Here is a 16,891-nt window from a genome sequence, read left to right as displayed (position 1 = left end):
TAAGCGGTTAATCCCTAGCATTGTGTAAAAAGGCTGTTTTATTCTGTATGCACAGACCCTTCCCTCCTGCACTGTCTATCTGGGGTAAGCCAGTTAACACAGGCAGAGTAGCCGACATGTTCAGTTGTGTCTTTTATGCTGGAGAGAATAATTACTTGTTCTCAGAGATAGCCAGGTCACATGATATTGACATCACACATGTGGGCGTGTATACAGGCTGAAGTGGAAAACTCCTCCTACCTGAATTCTCAGCACCAGAGAAACTGAGCAGTTTATCCCTGACAGATCAGCTAAAAAAGGTATAAAGTGGCAATATTTTAATGGAAAAAGAAGTGTTATAAGCTGTGGGCACTGTGAGGGGGAAGATAAACTATTTTCAGATTACTGGGTTTAGTAACACTAAGTTTTGCAGACACTTTAAAGGGCTCATTCCCATTAGTAGCTGCTGGAATGCACCATGAAGGAAGCGGCGCTGATGTGTGGTAATGACGCACTGCACAGTTTAGATTTACATTACCTTATTTTTTTCCCTCAACCTTACTGCATTGTGACAACATTGCTCCAGCTTTATGTAAGCAGCCTCCATTCTGATTGGTTTGAATAATTTAGCACTACTCTTAAAGCTTTATTGAAAAAAAAAATCTGCTGGTTACTGGAACATCCAGTATCATCCAGTACAAATCTGACAAATTTTTATTGAACACAGGCAATTTACCAAAATGATCAATACTTTTCCTAATAATTTCAGTACAAGGTTTTGGGTGGTTTTACATTTTCAAAGAGAAAGTGAGAAACCCATCTGTTAAATTCACATAGCTGTTTGTCCATCAAAACTGCATATAAATTTGTTGTGTGTAAAGGAGTCAAAAATCAAATGTTCCTTATGGCCACTAGATAAAGCATACTTGTTTCCTATGATAGTCAGCACCATCTAGTGGCCTTAATGTGCTACTTTCCGCATTCACAAATTCAAATTGCAGAGTAAATAGCCTGAGAAAACTTGATTTTGCCCCATTCACAGAGAAGGCATTTACATGCAGTTTCGATGAACAGCTATGCAAATCTTTTATAAACACACCCCTTAGTGTCAGCTAGTATGCAGACACCTGCTGCTGCTGTTCTATTGTCAACTCCATCGACTTCTCAACCATCTGATGTGCTAAACACTCATCAGCTTCTTTTTAAAAGGCAAAAAAAAAAAATCAGACATCCTTGTAGGCCAGTGAATCCACTGTAAACTAATTACACAATAAAATATCTATTTGACTGTAGATACCTTTGTAAACATGACGGCACAATAAAACCTTGGGGAAAAGCTGACTATTACCACATCAAAGCTCAGGAAGACCTATAATTCAGAAAAGATTGAATAAAGCTTTTCTGGCAAAGTACCATTTTCTGTGGTTTTCCGTTTTTCAGTCAAAATACACTAAATTCTTGGTGTAAGCAAAGGTAATGAACAGCCATATAAAAACAGTCATGCAGCTCCCCACTCCATTGTGAGGATGTTACTGATATGTAATCATTGTGAGTTTATGTTATTATATATTAATCTGTTTGTACAAGACGCATTGCTTTCTAGGGACTAAGAAATATGAATAACCTGCCAATTTACAGTAAGCAGGACATCCCATGAGCCAGGCAGACAAAGGCTGGCCATAGTTGGATCAGTTATGTTCGATCAGCCAGCTGGACTTCTCCGCCATCTGAATACACTGATCAGCGCTGTAGCTGACTGCCTGAAACTCTTCTTAAAACACACATTTTCCAACAAGCCCGTTTGTAAGAAGTTAATCTTTATATTGATTTCTCACGCATGCAAACGGCTAAAGAGAGATTGAAATTCAGCCAGTCCCTGCTGATCTGGCCGAATGGTTGGACAGGTAGGATTTTTAATGCAAAAGGGACATGTAAAGTAAGCCCAGCTCACTGCACAAATTTGGCAATGCCGAAGATGACGGAGCTCACACTCATGAACAGGAGTGACGTCATCTCAGCCTGGCTAGTGACAGCGGCCAGCAATCGAGACCTGGAAGCACAGTCATAGGAGTAGATTTCCGCTTTAAGCACCCAAAACATTACAGAGCGACATCTAAATTCTTGGAAAATTTTCTTACTGTTGAAGCACGTGTTCTCTGGTTACTCACAGTTCAGTTACCTATCAGCACTCAAGATTCAACTGATCTTCTGAATTGTACAATAATGTACTGGCATGACGCAGCAGGATAAGTCATTAAGAACATATACACACACACACACATACATACATACATACATATACACACACAAACATACACACCTCACATTTTTGTAAATATTTTATTACATCTTTTCATGTGACAACACTGAAGATATGACAAGTCAATGAAACTCCTGGGATATTGATCTGGTCAGTTAAGTAGCAGAGGGGGAAATAAATGAGAAGACAGGAATGGTTTTACAGGTGGAGGCCACTGACATTTTTTTCCCTACTCATCTTTTCTGACTGATTTTCACAAGTTTTGCATTTGGCTAGGGCCAGTGACACTACTGGTAGCATGGGGCGATACCTGGACCTTATAGATGTTGCACAGGCAGTCTAACTCCTCCAGGATGGCACATACGTTTCATTACCAGAAGGTTTGCTGTGTTTCCCGACACAGTCTCAAAAGCATGGAGGAGATTCCAGGAGACAGGCAGTTACTCTAGGAGAGCTGGACAGGGCCGTAGAAGGTCCTTTACCCATCATCAGACTGGTATCTGCTCCTTTGCGCAAGGAGGACCAGGATGAGCACTGCCAGAGCACTACAAAATGACCTCAAGCAGGCCACTGGTGTGAATGTCTCTGACCAAACAATCAAAAAACAGACTTTATGAGGGTGGCCTGAGGGCCCAACATTCTCTAGTGGGCCCTGTGCTCACTGCCCAGCACCATGGAGCTCGATTGGCATTTGCCATTTAACCCCAGAATTGGCAGGTCCGCCAATGGCACACTGTGCTTTTCGCAGATTAGAACAGGTTCACCCTGAGCACATGTGACAGATGTGAAAGGGTCTGGAGAAGCTGTGGAGAATGTTATGCTGCCTGTAACATCATTCAGCATGACCGGTTTGGTGGTGGGCCAGTGATGGTCTGCGGAGGCATATCCATGGAGGAACACACAGATCTCTACAGGCTAGACAATGGCACCTTGACTGCCATTTGGTATGAGGATGAAATCCTTGGACCCACTGTCAGATCCTACCCTGGTGCAATAGGTCCTGGGTTACTCCTGGTGCACGTCAATGCCCGGCCTCATGTGGTGAGCATAAGCAGCCAGTTCCTGGAGGATGAAGGAATTGATACTATTGAATGGCCCCCATACTCACCTGACCTAAATCCAACAGCACACCTCTGGGACATTATGTTTTGGTCCATCTGCCGCCGCCAGGTTGCACCTCAGTCTGTTCAGAAGCTTAGTGATGCCCCGATCCAGATCTGGGAGGAAATACCCCAGGACACAATCCACAAGCATGTGGGGGCCATACAAACTACTGAGTACCATTCTAAGTTGCTGCAATTAAATTTCATCAAAATCGACTAGCCTGCTGCATCATTTTTTCAGGTTAAAGCGGGGTTCCACCCAAATTTTGAACAATATCTGCATGTATTCTCTTCCTTGCCTAGATGCTGACATGCCGTTTAAAAAATTTAAATCGCGGTAATTACCTTTTATTTTTCTATTCTTCTTTGCACTTCCTGGTTCTCCTCCCGTGGGAGTAGGCGTGTTTCTAGCCTCTCCCAGACTCCTGGGAGCTAGTCTCAGGCTTCCCAGGATGCCACTGAGCATGTGCGGGAATGAGCAGTGAATGCTGGGAGCACAGCATTCACCACATCCAGGAAATAAATGCTTATGGGCTTCAAATGCCCACAATGAAGATGGAAACCGCCTGCAGTGAATAATATAAGTTATTCTTTCCGACAAAATCTGACACAGGCGGACATATTACACACAATATATGAGTATGTAATGCTGAGAAGAAAAGTTTGTGAATGAACTCAAAAAAAAAAAAAAAAATGATAGATAGGTGGACCCCCGCTTTAATTTTCAGGGCTTCTTTCAATTCAGCCCTCTGTAGTTTGATCATTTTCATCAAACGTTGTGGCACCCTCATATTCCTAACACATTACCCAGTCCATATCCATATAGATATCCAGCATGATTATATATATATTTTATATATATACATACACACACACAAATATATATATATTTCTAGAGAAAATGTAAAAATCCAATATAGAGAGGCTTTTAGGCATATTAGACAAGTTGCCCAAGGAGCTCGGCATCTATGGGGTTTTTAATGTGGTCTTCCTGTTCCGGTGACCCCTGTTCACCTTCTTCCCTATCCTGGTGTCACAAAGATAAAAGGGTAAACCTCCACCAATTCAGCACCAAGTCAGCAAGAGAATATAATTCTGAAGTTCTAATCCTTCCCTGCCTAATTTGGCTGGAGTTGGACACACCTGTATGCAGTTTTCTAGGACAAAAGAAGTAAACCGTACCCATAACTGAAAGCAGTTTTTGTTAGGTTCACACAAAAGTTAAAACTGGAGACAGCCAGGCAATTCTGAAATACTGCAGTCCAAGGGCAGAGCTGTGCGGCATCTCCATTAACCAAGACTTGTAAAGTATAATTTCCTCTAAACAATATCAATGAGTAAAAAACAGAAGAAATACATATTAGTATTCCTAGTGGTTGTTTCGCCACTTCCCATAAAGTTTCTTTATCCAACTTTTACACGCATGACCAAGTACACTGGTATAGTGTTATACAAAACTAATCACCTAGCGAGTTGTAAGACATTTACTAGGACTCCAGTATAGGAGTGCCTGTATCAAAACACCTGGATACACTGCTATACATAGAGCTGTCAAAACATTCCACAAAATTTTAAAATTACACTTTTGTTTTTTCAAGGATCATGCTATCTGACCCATTAGTAATCCTTGTTCTTTTATCAGCATTCATATAACTGAACTCTGCTCAGGATTCTGAAGAAAAGATCGGGGGAAGCCCCCTAAAATCTCAAAAAAACAGCCATAGAGCTCAGTTGTCAGTCTTTTTTATGCCTTCCTTACGAAGACTTTTCTGAGTGAATCAATCGTCACCAATACCAATGTGCACTAAAGATTTCATCAGAAACAAATAGGTGTTATAATGAGAAAGATTTGGTTAAACAGTACAAAATACAGCATGTTGTCTAGATGATCAGCTCTTAGGCATGCTGACTTCATTGGGCTAAGGAATGAGCACAGCAACTCACATAACCAGACATCACTTTACTAAAGTCCAATTCAATAATATATGCAATATGAATGGTCATCACCATAAGATACTACACATGGCACATTACACCTGCTCTTTACTATGTCTTACAGAATACTTAAAGTAGAACTGAAGGCAAAACTTGTTATTTATATAGAGTAAGAGAGGGTTATCGCCCCTGTCAGGTTATTGTTGCCATCTGTGCCCCACTGAGGAGATTTCCCTTTATTTCCTGCCCTATACCTACAACAGGAAGTGAGAGGGGATACTTCTAAAGTGTCCCCATTGGAAGATTCCTGCTCTAGTCCTGTTCTGGGGACCACTAAAACTTGGCATCTTCCTTCACTTTCAGGGATAACGGTCACCAAAACAAAGCGGGAGAATCTTCCTAACGGGAAGACAGACATTAGTATAAAACATGACAGACGTTTTAATCCCTCTGCACTCTAAAACACAAGTTTTGCCTTTAGTTATACTTTAATGCTAACACACAACTATCCCGGCACAAAGAATCAGAAATGCAGTAATCCGAAAGACAATGTTGTCACTGTGACAATGACTTGTGTAATTACAGTGATCAGTAGAAGGATTACAGGTGCATCATTTGGAAGCCATGGGGCCATGTCACATTGCAGAGTCTGTCACTGTCACCTCCTGTTCATTCACCTTCTCCTATGGTGTAGCCCCCTCCTTAGCTAGAAATCAAGATTAGATCCAGAGATTGAGCAACTTCCACCAAGTGGAATTTTACTTTGGTGATCCTTCTACTAGCAAGGTGTTGCCATCAGCATTATCACTTAATTGTGACTTCAACCTTAGGCTCCATCCATCACTGCAGTGCACAAAAATACATCTACTTATTGTAGCTGTGCTGCAGTGCCATTCATTTCTAATAGCACCACTATGTCCTAATGCACCAGGAGGCATAGTATCAAAGTACCGTGCAATGTGTTAAAAAAAAAAAAAAAAAAAAAAAAAGGTGCGAGCACTTCTTTGGTGTGTTGTTAGTGCACTGGGTAGACCTTTCAAATGAATAAGCTACCCTAGCACAATTAATGTCATACTGTATAAAACGCACGTTTACACGCACGCATGTTGCGCCCGCCTGCCTAGGATGTGAATAGAGCTCTATGCTGTTTTGCACACTTAAAATTTTAGCATAAAAACAGACATTTCGGAAAGCAACACCAGACCCTTCTGTAACCCAGTCCTACATGTAAAAGAAAACAGACTGCCATGGAATGTAGACGCAGGCATGATCACAGGTGATGTGGCTAAAGGGACTGATATTTAGGCACATCTGGCCAGTAAGGTATTGTAAACTATTTCAGAACTCTTTTTTTAATTGAATGACCTAAACAATTCAGTACAGGAAATGGACCAAAGTGTCATATCAACTAACAGCTTTTTAAATAAAGGCTACATTCTCACCCAATGCAATTTCATTTTTAGGTTTTGAGATGCTTGCCATTTTGTATGATCATAAATACATCTCACTCACATCTGCATATTCTCCCCCTAGTGGCTGGGTATCTGGATCTCAGGCAATAGAATCAGCATCCCCAAAACACTGTCTGCGATTAAATGTTATTACACCTGTTACTCTCAAAGTCTGAGCACGCTGACAGTCTTCCACCATGGTAGGGGGGGCAGTCAAGCACAATCACTATGCTTTAAAGCACAGGCTGGGTATAAAGCAAACACAACTGCTTCCATCAACATATATAAAACTATACACAAAAACCTTCTTCATTTAGACAAGTGATCAAAGTCTGTCTGGATTGTTTTAAAATTTACAAGAGTATTTTTATTCTTTAGGACAAGTGACAGTGAATGTCATTACCTGTCTATATCTACCACCTGATTTAGGGCTCATGCACACAGGACGTTTTAAAAACGCCAGCGCTACAGCGGGGCTAAAAATATTTTTTTCGCTTTTAGCTGCGTTTTTACATTAGCGTTATTGCGAGTTTTCCCACTTTTTTGGCGTTAGCGTTTTTTGGGCGTTTTTTCATTACAAACACTCAATGTAAAAATGCGGCTTGCAGCATTTAGCCGCGTTTTTTGGAGTTTTTTTTTTTTTTACAGCTCCTGGAAGCATAGGCCGTCGTTTTTTCTACTGCCCCGTTTATGCCTCCAAACGCCTCTGACAGTTTATGTGTGCATGGACACAGGCTAACATGGAGGGGTTTTTAGAGCCCGTTAAACAAAAAATTGTCAAACGCCACTAACAGCAGCTGAAAAAATGTCTTGTGTGCATGAGCCCTTATAATTAAGGTAGTTAAGCACAATTGTGCTATTGTATTTGATACACTATATACATAAAAAAGGAGGAAGGTAGACAAAGCTGGCAATGAACCACAGGAGTCAACACTAAACATTCAGCTTGACTCGGTAAACACTGAACTTTCATGTAAGCAGTACTCGGAATATTCAAGGCTGATGCAAATGGGAATAGTGTTATTGCTCCACCACCGTCAGGACATTTAGGCAAAACAAGAAGTGTTTGGGTTAGCTTTGACAAGCAAGGACAGGATCTCAGCAGGCGAGGACAGCGATCTGATTTCATGTATCAACAAGGTGTAATACTTATCAGTTCTTCTGAACTGGACATGTAATGACACAGCCCAAGACAGAGTCTTCATGGCACAATACCACATGAATCATGTTCCCAAAACAATCTTCAGAACATTTACAATGCCACAGCTTAAAAAAAAAAAAACTGTTATCGGAGAGCAGGAAGCAGCAAAAGAACAATCAGATTACAATGCTCACTCTAAAGCTGAACAAAAAACACCCTTGGAGTGGGCACACCCTCTCCTCCCACTGCAGGGGTACATGCTCGGTATATGTCTGGGGCTACATGCTCGGTATGTCTAGGGCTACATGCTCGGTATGTCTAGGGCTACATGCTCGGTATGTCTAGGGCTACATGCTCGGTATGTCTAGGGCTACATGCTCGGTATGTCTAGGGCTACATGCTCGGTATGTCTGGGGCTACATGCTCGGTATGTCTGGGGCTACATGCTCGGTATGTCTGGGGCTACATGCTCGGTATGTCTAGGGCTACATGCTCGGTATGTCTGGGGCTACATGCTCGGTATGTCTAGGGCTACATGCTCGGTATGTCTGGGGCTACATGCTCGGTATGTCTGGGGCTACATGCTCGGTATGTCTGGGGCTACATGCTCGGTATGTCTAGGGGTACATGCTCGGTATGTCTAGGGGTACATGCTCGGTATGTCTAGGGGTACATGCTCGGTATGTCTAGGGGTACATGCTCGGTATGTCTAGGGGTACATGCTCGGTATGTCTAGGGGTACATGCTCGGTATGTCTAGGGTACCAGAACAAGGAGACATAATTGCCTTATTCTGCACTCCAGCAGGCTATCTGTTCCACTGGGTTGCTGCATGCCTCCTCTCTAAGCCAGTCATAGCTTTGGTCGTACAATGGATGACCCCTCCAAATACAATGAAGGGCTCATAGCCCTGCATTGTATGTGATGATGCAAAAGGAAAAGTCCACAGGCTGGGGATTCAGGGAGAAGAGGATAGTGCTGGAGCCTGCCATAAAAAGGACTAGAGTATTACAGCCTTTACCCCCCTAGAGATAACAAACATTTAACCCTTGAAGTGCAGGTGGACCCACTGTAAGGGTGTTTTTTTATTCCAGCCCAGAGTTCAGCTTTAACAAATTAAGGTCATTGATAAAGGTTGCTGCTTACTGTAGCAGCAAAGGTCTAACTATGTTTTTATGTTTTCTGCAATATCCAGACAAAACAGGTCTAGTAAAAAAAAAAATTCAAGAGAACCAGAACAGTATGTAAGGCGTCACCCTGATAAAAGTTGGTGGATCTGCTTTATAGAATTCTGTACAAAGGTTAAGTGCCATAAAAGTCATAAAACACAATTCAGCCTTAGTAATGTATTGTGGGGACATAAAGGACACTGACAATGATATAGAATGTAGCATAATTCACTAAAACCATGGAGCACAATCAGCGGTCCTTTGACATTTACGGTGTGGCCCTCGGGGCCCCTGCAGACAGTATATATTTTCTTTACCTAGGTGTTTACTCAGGCCAGTAAAAGGAAAAAAATATTTAGACTGGGTGCTAGTAGTTAAATGGTTTGGTTTATTTCTTTGACACTGTTACTTTTTCTGTGTTGTACATTTCTTTTCACTCTGTTTCAAGCACCACCGAGACCTCCCCGCAAGCAAAAATTTTGATCTCCGGAATGTCCTGACATGCTGTAGAAAGAGAGACCAGGTCGACCTCTTAGCCTACCAGAATGTCCTACCTGATATTGGCAGAGATTAAATGGGCTGGGGACCCTGAAAGTAACAACGCTACAGATGAAGGAGCTGCCACAGGTAAAGAAATTCAACATTACCTGCAGACGCACTGAGAAGAGCCGGAGCTGGGGCGCCGCTGACACCTCAGCTCAAGCCGAGCAGGCTTCGATCACCTCCATCCTGTCTAGCAATTGTAGCATGGGCGTTAAGAGCGTATTACATACCGCACCCATCTGAGCTAAAGAATTATGCACAGAAATTTGCTCTGCGCTGGTGGATGGAAGAGATTAGGACAGAGTTGGGAATGATAATCTGAAGAGTACTGCCACCCTTGTTGTGGCCGGGAAAGGGATACCCCAGTGATGAATCTCAGCTATGAGCTTGGGTATAGTCCAACTCCTTAATGACGGAGTCTCACCATGCTCTGACCCCCCCACATGGGGTTGGAGAGATGAATGTGAATTTGCCACTTTCCGAAACGCGCGACATGCCCTGATCTGAGGAAACATGAACTAGAGAAAATAAGAACAGACAATCAGAACATGAAAAAACAACACCACCCCTTCGTACCCAAGTGTGAAAACGTCCTAAGAGTGAAAAACAAAGAAAACAATAAAAAGGAAAAATACAATAATATGAGACTAGAAGTACAATCGTTGGTCTGCTAGTTTTGACAGGTACCCAGCTCCCACTTCCGCTCTCGTTAAGGCGATTCTTCCTCTTCCCCTCCCATATTGCAATCTTCTGGGACACGTCACAGGTCCCGAAGATTGCTCGGCCATTCAGGAAGCACATGCGCACCTGGCTGTGAAGCCGCAAGCTGTCACAGCCGGGTGCCCACACTAGTGATGCCGGCGCTGGGGAGAAGAGAGGAAGAGAACCGAGGCTTCGAGCGGCCACATCACTGAACCGTGGGACAGATGAGTGTGTGTTTAATAAAAGTCAGCAGCTACACTTTTTGTGGAACTCCGCTTTAATATAAATTTAAACGCTTCAATACCAGACTTTTTTTACACCCTTCCTGCCCAGGCCAATTATCAGCTTTCAGCGCTATCACACTTTGAACGATAACTGCAAGGTCATCCAACACTGTACTCATATGAAATTTGTATCATTTTTTTTTTTTTACATACAAATAGAGCCTTCCATGTATTTACTGTTTTTTTTGTTTAGCAAAAAAATTAAAGAACAACAAAAATTTTGGAAAAAAAAAAAAAAAAAAACAAAACATACCAACTTTTTTTTCTGTTTTCTGTTGCAAATAAATAATCCTTCAGAAATATATGCCAAAATGTATACTGCTATATTTCTTTGGTGAAAGTAACCCAAATCAATGTTTATTATTTAGTCTGTAGGAAAGTTATAGAGTCCACAAACTATGGGATATATCTGAAAATAGATCAGTCCTTATATACGAACGGCCTATTTCATTTCTTCATCAGGCCCAAAAATGCCAGGACAGTACAAATATCTCCCAAATTTTGGAAAGTACAGTCTGATGTATTTAGTAAGAGGCATGGCGAGTTTTTTGAAGTCGTAATTTTTTTTGCCACAACTTTGTTGGGAAATGAAGAAATTAAAAATCTAAATTTTTTTTTACATACTGTCACCAGTGCAGTACAGCATCATCATATAACTGGTGTGGCGGTGATGAGGGACACTGACTGGTGACAGTATATAAATTAAAAAAAAATAAATTATATATATAAATTATATATATATATATATATATATATATATATATATATAAATTATATTTTATATATATATATATATATATATATATATATATATATATGACGAAAAGTATTCAGACCCCCTTAAATTTTTCACTCTTTGTTATAATGCAGCCATTGGCTGAAATCATTTAAGTTAATTTTTTTTCCTCATTAATGTACACACAGCACCCCATATTGACAGAAAAACACAAAATTGTTGACATTTTTGCAGATTTATTAAAAAAGAAAAACTGAAATATCACATGGTCCTAAGTATTCAGACCCTTTGTTGTGACACTCATATATTTAACTGAGGTGCTGTCCATTTCTTCTGATCCTTGAGATGGTTTTACACCTTCATTTGAGTCCAGCTGTGTTTGATTATACTGATTGGACTTGATTAGGAAAGCCACACACCTGTCTATATAAGACCTTACAGCTCATAGTGCATGTCAGAGCAAATGAGAATCATGAGGTCAAAGGAACTGCCTGAAGAGCTCAGAGACAGAACTGTGGCAAGGCACATATCTAGCTCAAGGTTACAAAAAAATTTCTGCTGCACTTAAGGTTCCTAAAAGCACAGTGGCCTCCATAATCCTTAAATGGAAGACGTTTGGGACGACCAGAACCCTTCCTAGAGCTAGCCGTCCGGCCAAACTGAGCTATCGGGGCAGAAGAGCCTTGGTGAGAGAGGTAAAGAAGAACCCAAAGATCACTGTGGCTGAGCTCCAGAGATGCAGTCGGGAGATGGGAGAAAGTTGTAGAAAGTCAACCATCACTGCAGCCCTCCACAAGTTGGGGCTTTATGGCAGAGTGGCCAGACGGAAGCCTCTCCTCAGTGCAAGACACATGAAAGCCCGCGTGGAGTTTGCTAAAAAACACCTGAAGGACTCCAAGATGGTGAGATGATGAGACCAAGATAGAACTTTTTGGCCTTAAATCTAAGCGGTATGTATGGAGAAAACCAGGCACTGCTCATCACCTGTCCAATACAGTCCCAAAAGTGAAGCATGGTGGTGGCAGCATCATGCTGTGGGGGTGTTTTTCAGCTGCAGGGACAGGACGACTGGTTGCAATCGAGGGAAAGATGAATGCGGCCAAGTACAGGGATATTCTGGACGAAAACCTTCTCCAGAGTGCTCAGGACCTCAGACTGGGCGGAAGGTTTACCTTCCAACAAGAAAATGACCCTAAGCAAACAGCTAGAATAATGAAGGAGTGGCTTCACAACAACTCCGTGACTGTTCTTGAATGGCCCAGCCAGAGCCCTGACTTAAACCCAATTGAGCGTCTCTGGAGAGACCTAAAAATGGCTGTCCACCAACGTTTACCATCCAACCTGACAGAACTGGAGAGGATCTGCAAGGAGGAATGGCAGAGGATCCCCAAATCCAGGTGTGAAAAACTTGTTGCATCTTTCCCAAAAAGACTCATGGCTGTATTAGATCAAAAGGTGCTTCTACTAAATACTGATCAAAGGGTCTGAATACTTAGGACCACGTGATATTTCAGTTTTTCTTTTTTAATAAATCTGCAAAAATGTCAACAATTCTGTTTTTCTGTCAATATGGGGTGCTGTGTGTACATTAATGAGGAAAAAAAAAATAACTTAGATGATTTCAGCCAATGGCTGCAATATAACAAAGAGTGAAAAATTTAAGGGGTTCTGAATACTTTCCGTCCCCAATAAAAATCTATCTATCTATCTATCTATTTCCATCCCACTTTTAAGTACACAGTGGGGTTTATTTACTAAAGATGGAAAGTGAAAAATCAGGCTCATTTCTGCATAGAAACCAATGAGCTTCCAGGTTTTATTACCAAAGCTTATTTGAACAAGCTACGGTTAGAAGCTCATTGGTTTCTATGCAGAAGTGATCCTGATTTTGCACTTTCCAGCTTTAGTAAATAAAACCCATTGTGTACTTAAAAGTGGGGTGTATATTATATATATATATATATATATATATATATATATATATATATATATATATATATATATATATACACATATATACACACATATACATAATACACACATATACATACACACTTATTTTTTTTCTATTACTTTTTTATTTACAAATTTTACAGTTATAAGCAACCATTTTTTTAAAATGAAAACTAATCAGTGTTTACTATTGTTACTGTATTAGCTGTGTCTGGCCACAGCTAATCACATGTCATATGGGCTATGATTGGCACAGAGCTCATCGTAATAGTACACAATGAAAGGCATGAATTAAAGCATTTAATTGTGTACAACTGTCATGTGATCTGCTGTGATTGGACACAGTGATCACACGGTACTGGCAGCGGGCCGGAACAGTGATCTGTCCGGAGCACGGCCTGTGGGGTATATATACATTTTCTTATAAGACTAATCACTGCAATTACAGAAAAAAAATCAATAGGCTTTATCTTTAGCTTATTCAAGTAAGCGTTGATAACGAAAAGGTAAAAAGCTCAATGTTACCATACACAACAGCTCCAAATTCCCCTCATTGTCTGCAATAATTTAAAAACATGTGTGACCTTATTTAGCTATCGCTTTTAGTGTTTTAACAATTACATCAGCAAAGGAATGTTGTGTGAACTTTTTATCTTTCCTCCATGTATGAGCTACATCTGTGCAGGTATGAACGCAGCAAAGTAAAATGATTCCATTTAAGGTGTTCTAATAAAATTGTTCACCATATCTCTTCATTCATTCACGTCTGAGTCATAGGCCTATCAGCTGGGACGCAAGTTCAGTTAATCAGTTACCAATATGTAGGCCTGCTCTGTTTATTACACCTAAATACTTGGTTTACAATTTGTTTTGTCATCAATATTCCCTAGGAAACTCCTTATACTTTCAACCCCTATATACAGACTGCATACCAGAAAATCAGATTTACATACGTAGACACAGATATATGTGCTGTTTGTATGTGTAGGTCTATATTCACGGTTGTTTGCATGTTATTGAACATGCCTCATTTACCTGTGGATGATCAGCCATGGATGCAAACTCCATATCCAATTATTACGCAAGTGATTGCAAATTGCTTCAAAAGCTGTCAGCCTCTCATTGCTGTTTATGGAGCTTTGCATCCTCAGCTGTTTGCAGAAACCCCGCTGAGTATCCCACAGGAAATCATAATCTGCCCCTAGGCCTCCCGTTCACACTGAGGCGTTTTTCAGGTGCTACAGGCCTGAAAATAGCTCCTGAAAATATCCTCAGCTGCAAACCCAGTGTAAAAGCCGAATGCTTTCACACTGGGGCGCTGCGCTGGCAGGGTGTCACAAAAAGTCCTGCCATCAGCTTCTTTGCAGCTTGAAAACAATGGGGCAGCACCGTGATACCGCCAGCAAAGCGCTGCTGCAGCGGCGTTTTGCAGGCAGATTTAACCCCTTTGCAGCCACTCGAGGGGTTAAAACCGTTCCGCTAGCGGCCGAATAGCGCCGCTTTACGACTGAAGCCCGGGGAAGCTCAGTGTGAAAGGGGTCTAAATGTATGTGTGGAATGGGGCTTAAATATTTTCAACCATGGTTTGCTTTACATCAGGGGTCTCAAACTGGCTGCCCTCAAGTTGTTGCGAAACTACAAGTCCAATCATACCTCTGCCTGTGGGAGTCATGCTTGTAACCGTCAGCCTTGCAATGCCTCATGGGACTTGTAGTTTTGCAACATCTGGAGGGCCGCCAATTTGAGACCCCTGCTTTACATAATAAATGTTACACCCACAAAATTTTTAGGGTGTAACATGTTCCAAGCCCACCACCTCACCTCTTAAAGTGGAGTTCCGCCAAAATGTTTCTTTTTTAAATGTCAGCTGCTACAAGTACTGCAGCTGCTGACTTTTAAAATATGGACATTTAACTGTCCAGGGTGCCCGCGGTGTCCTCACCCGAAGCCGATCTGTGCCTCGGCTCTCGGGTGGAGGAGCCGTCATCTTTGGTAAGGGAATCAGGAAGTGAAGCCTTGCGGCTTCACAGCCTTGTTCCTTACTGCGCATGCGCGAGTCGTGCTGCACATCGTTACTGGTCCCTGCTGTCTTCTGGGACCTGTGTGTGTCTTCCAAAAGACAGCGGGGGAATGGAGGAGGGGCCAGACATGGCGTAGATCACCGCAGAGCCTGCGGTGACCTATGCCCGGAATTGGGATCAAATACCTGGATTAGACAGCTATCTACTCCCCCCTCCCCACTGAAAGGTGCCAAATGTGACACCAGAGGGAGGAATCCGAAAAGCGGAAGTTCCATATTTGGGTGGAACTCAAAGAGCTTTAAGCACCCCCGCTCTGTGTGACAGCAGGTAGGGTTCCTCTCCTTGTACCTGCTGTCACAACTCAAAATCCACACGGCTGTGCAGTCATTCACAGTAATCTGTGAATAAGAAAACTACAAGTGCCATCTTCCTTCACGGCAGACAGCTAGTATTTCTCAAGGAACTGTGAGGGCGCCTTTCTAGTTCATTCACTAGCCCTGCAGCTTTCAAACTGACAGCCTATACAGAGGTACAGGATACAGGTACAGGATTTGTCTGCAGAAGACTGACTTTGCACCTGTGATCCACTGATCGTGGGTGCAATGCTTTCAGGCTCCTTGGGGGGGGGGGGGGATAAATGCACATTTTTTAAAGGGACAATATAATAATTTCATTGCTAGGGTTTACACTTTAAGTGTTAGTGCCAGTGACCCAGGCTAATCGGTTAAAGCTGGTCATCTTCATTTACCTAATCACTTTTTACATACCTCCTGTAGCACTTCAGTTTGGTTCTCTTTCACTGGGAGCTGCAGTGCCACGAATGAAACGCAACAGACAGCTCAGTCTATTTTGATATAATATGCTCAATGGGTTAAATCATATCAAACAAATATAGTGCATCGCAGAAAAGAAAACAGTAGGTGAAAGATGGGAGAAATGGAGGTTTCCCCACCTCACCCTAAAAGCATATAAAGGTATTTGACATTAAAGTGGTTCTAAAGCCTTAAAGGAGAAGTCCAGCCTGAGCTTGTTTGGCTGGGCTTCTCCTATAGGTCACAGGAGTGCAATTCATTTTGCACTCCTGTGACCCGTTTTCAGCAGAGAGCTAACTGAAGTGATTATGGGAAAAAACAAAAAAAAACACACTTCTCTTTTAAGGTTTTCCACCTTAATGCATTCTGAGCTAGATCTGATCCAGGGATGTGCAGGAGAGCAGTGGCTCTGCCGCTGTCTCTCTCCTCCCTGGGCAGATTATTAGCTGCGGGAGCCATTGGCTCCCATTACTGTCAATCAAATGCTGTGCCAAGCCTGCAGGGGGCAGGGCCGAGCTGCTCTGTGTCAATAGACACATACAGGGTGGCTTGTGAGCGAACCCACACAGGTGCCCCCATGGAAAGCGGCTTTTCATGGGGGGAGGGGGGGGACTTGGCAAAGAGGGGGAGCCTGGAGTGCTGGCGGGGGACCCCAGAAGAGGTTTGGGGCTGCTCTATGCAAAATCATTGCACAAACCAGGTAAGATAAAACGCTGGGCATTTTCATACACCCAAGGAGCCATAGGTGGTGCATACAACTGGCCTCAGAAGTGAATGACTGTACGTGCATGTATTCATGTACA

At 42.2% G+C, this 16,891-nt stretch overlaps 1 protein-coding gene and 1 long non-coding RNA gene across 4 annotated transcripts in view; one reads left to right on the top strand and one right to left on the bottom strand.

The window, feature by feature from the left end:
• Nucleotides 1-16,891, bottom strand: part of LOC141131438 (tropomodulin-3-like) — a 104,913-nt gene that overhangs the window by 39,130 nt on the left and 48,892 nt on the right. The gene's annotated exons all lie outside the window — the stretch shown is intronic.
• The window catches only part of LOC141131439 (uncharacterized), an 83,695-nt gene that overhangs the window by 52,592 nt on the left and 14,212 nt on the right, over nucleotides 1-16,891 (top strand). Inside the window, exon 4 of one of the 2 annotated variants that reach the window (XR_012242775.1) lies at nucleotides 9,486-11,201. The exons of the other annotated variant lie outside the window; for it this stretch is intronic. This is a non-coding gene — a long non-coding RNA (uncharacterized lncRNA). Of the gene's footprint in view, nucleotides 1-9,485; nucleotides 11,202-16,891 lie in introns of those variants that run through there. 2 annotated transcript variants of the gene reach the window in all.

This window comes from Aquarana catesbeiana, linkage group LG03, assembly GCF_042186555.1.
Source record: "Aquarana catesbeiana isolate 2022-GZ linkage group LG03, ASM4218655v1, whole genome shotgun sequence".
Lineage (NCBI taxonomy): Eukaryota > Metazoa > Chordata > Amphibia > Anura > Ranidae > Aquarana > Aquarana catesbeiana.
Note: the sequence above shows the minus strand (reverse complement) of the source record. Positions and strands in the feature narration are given on the sequence as shown.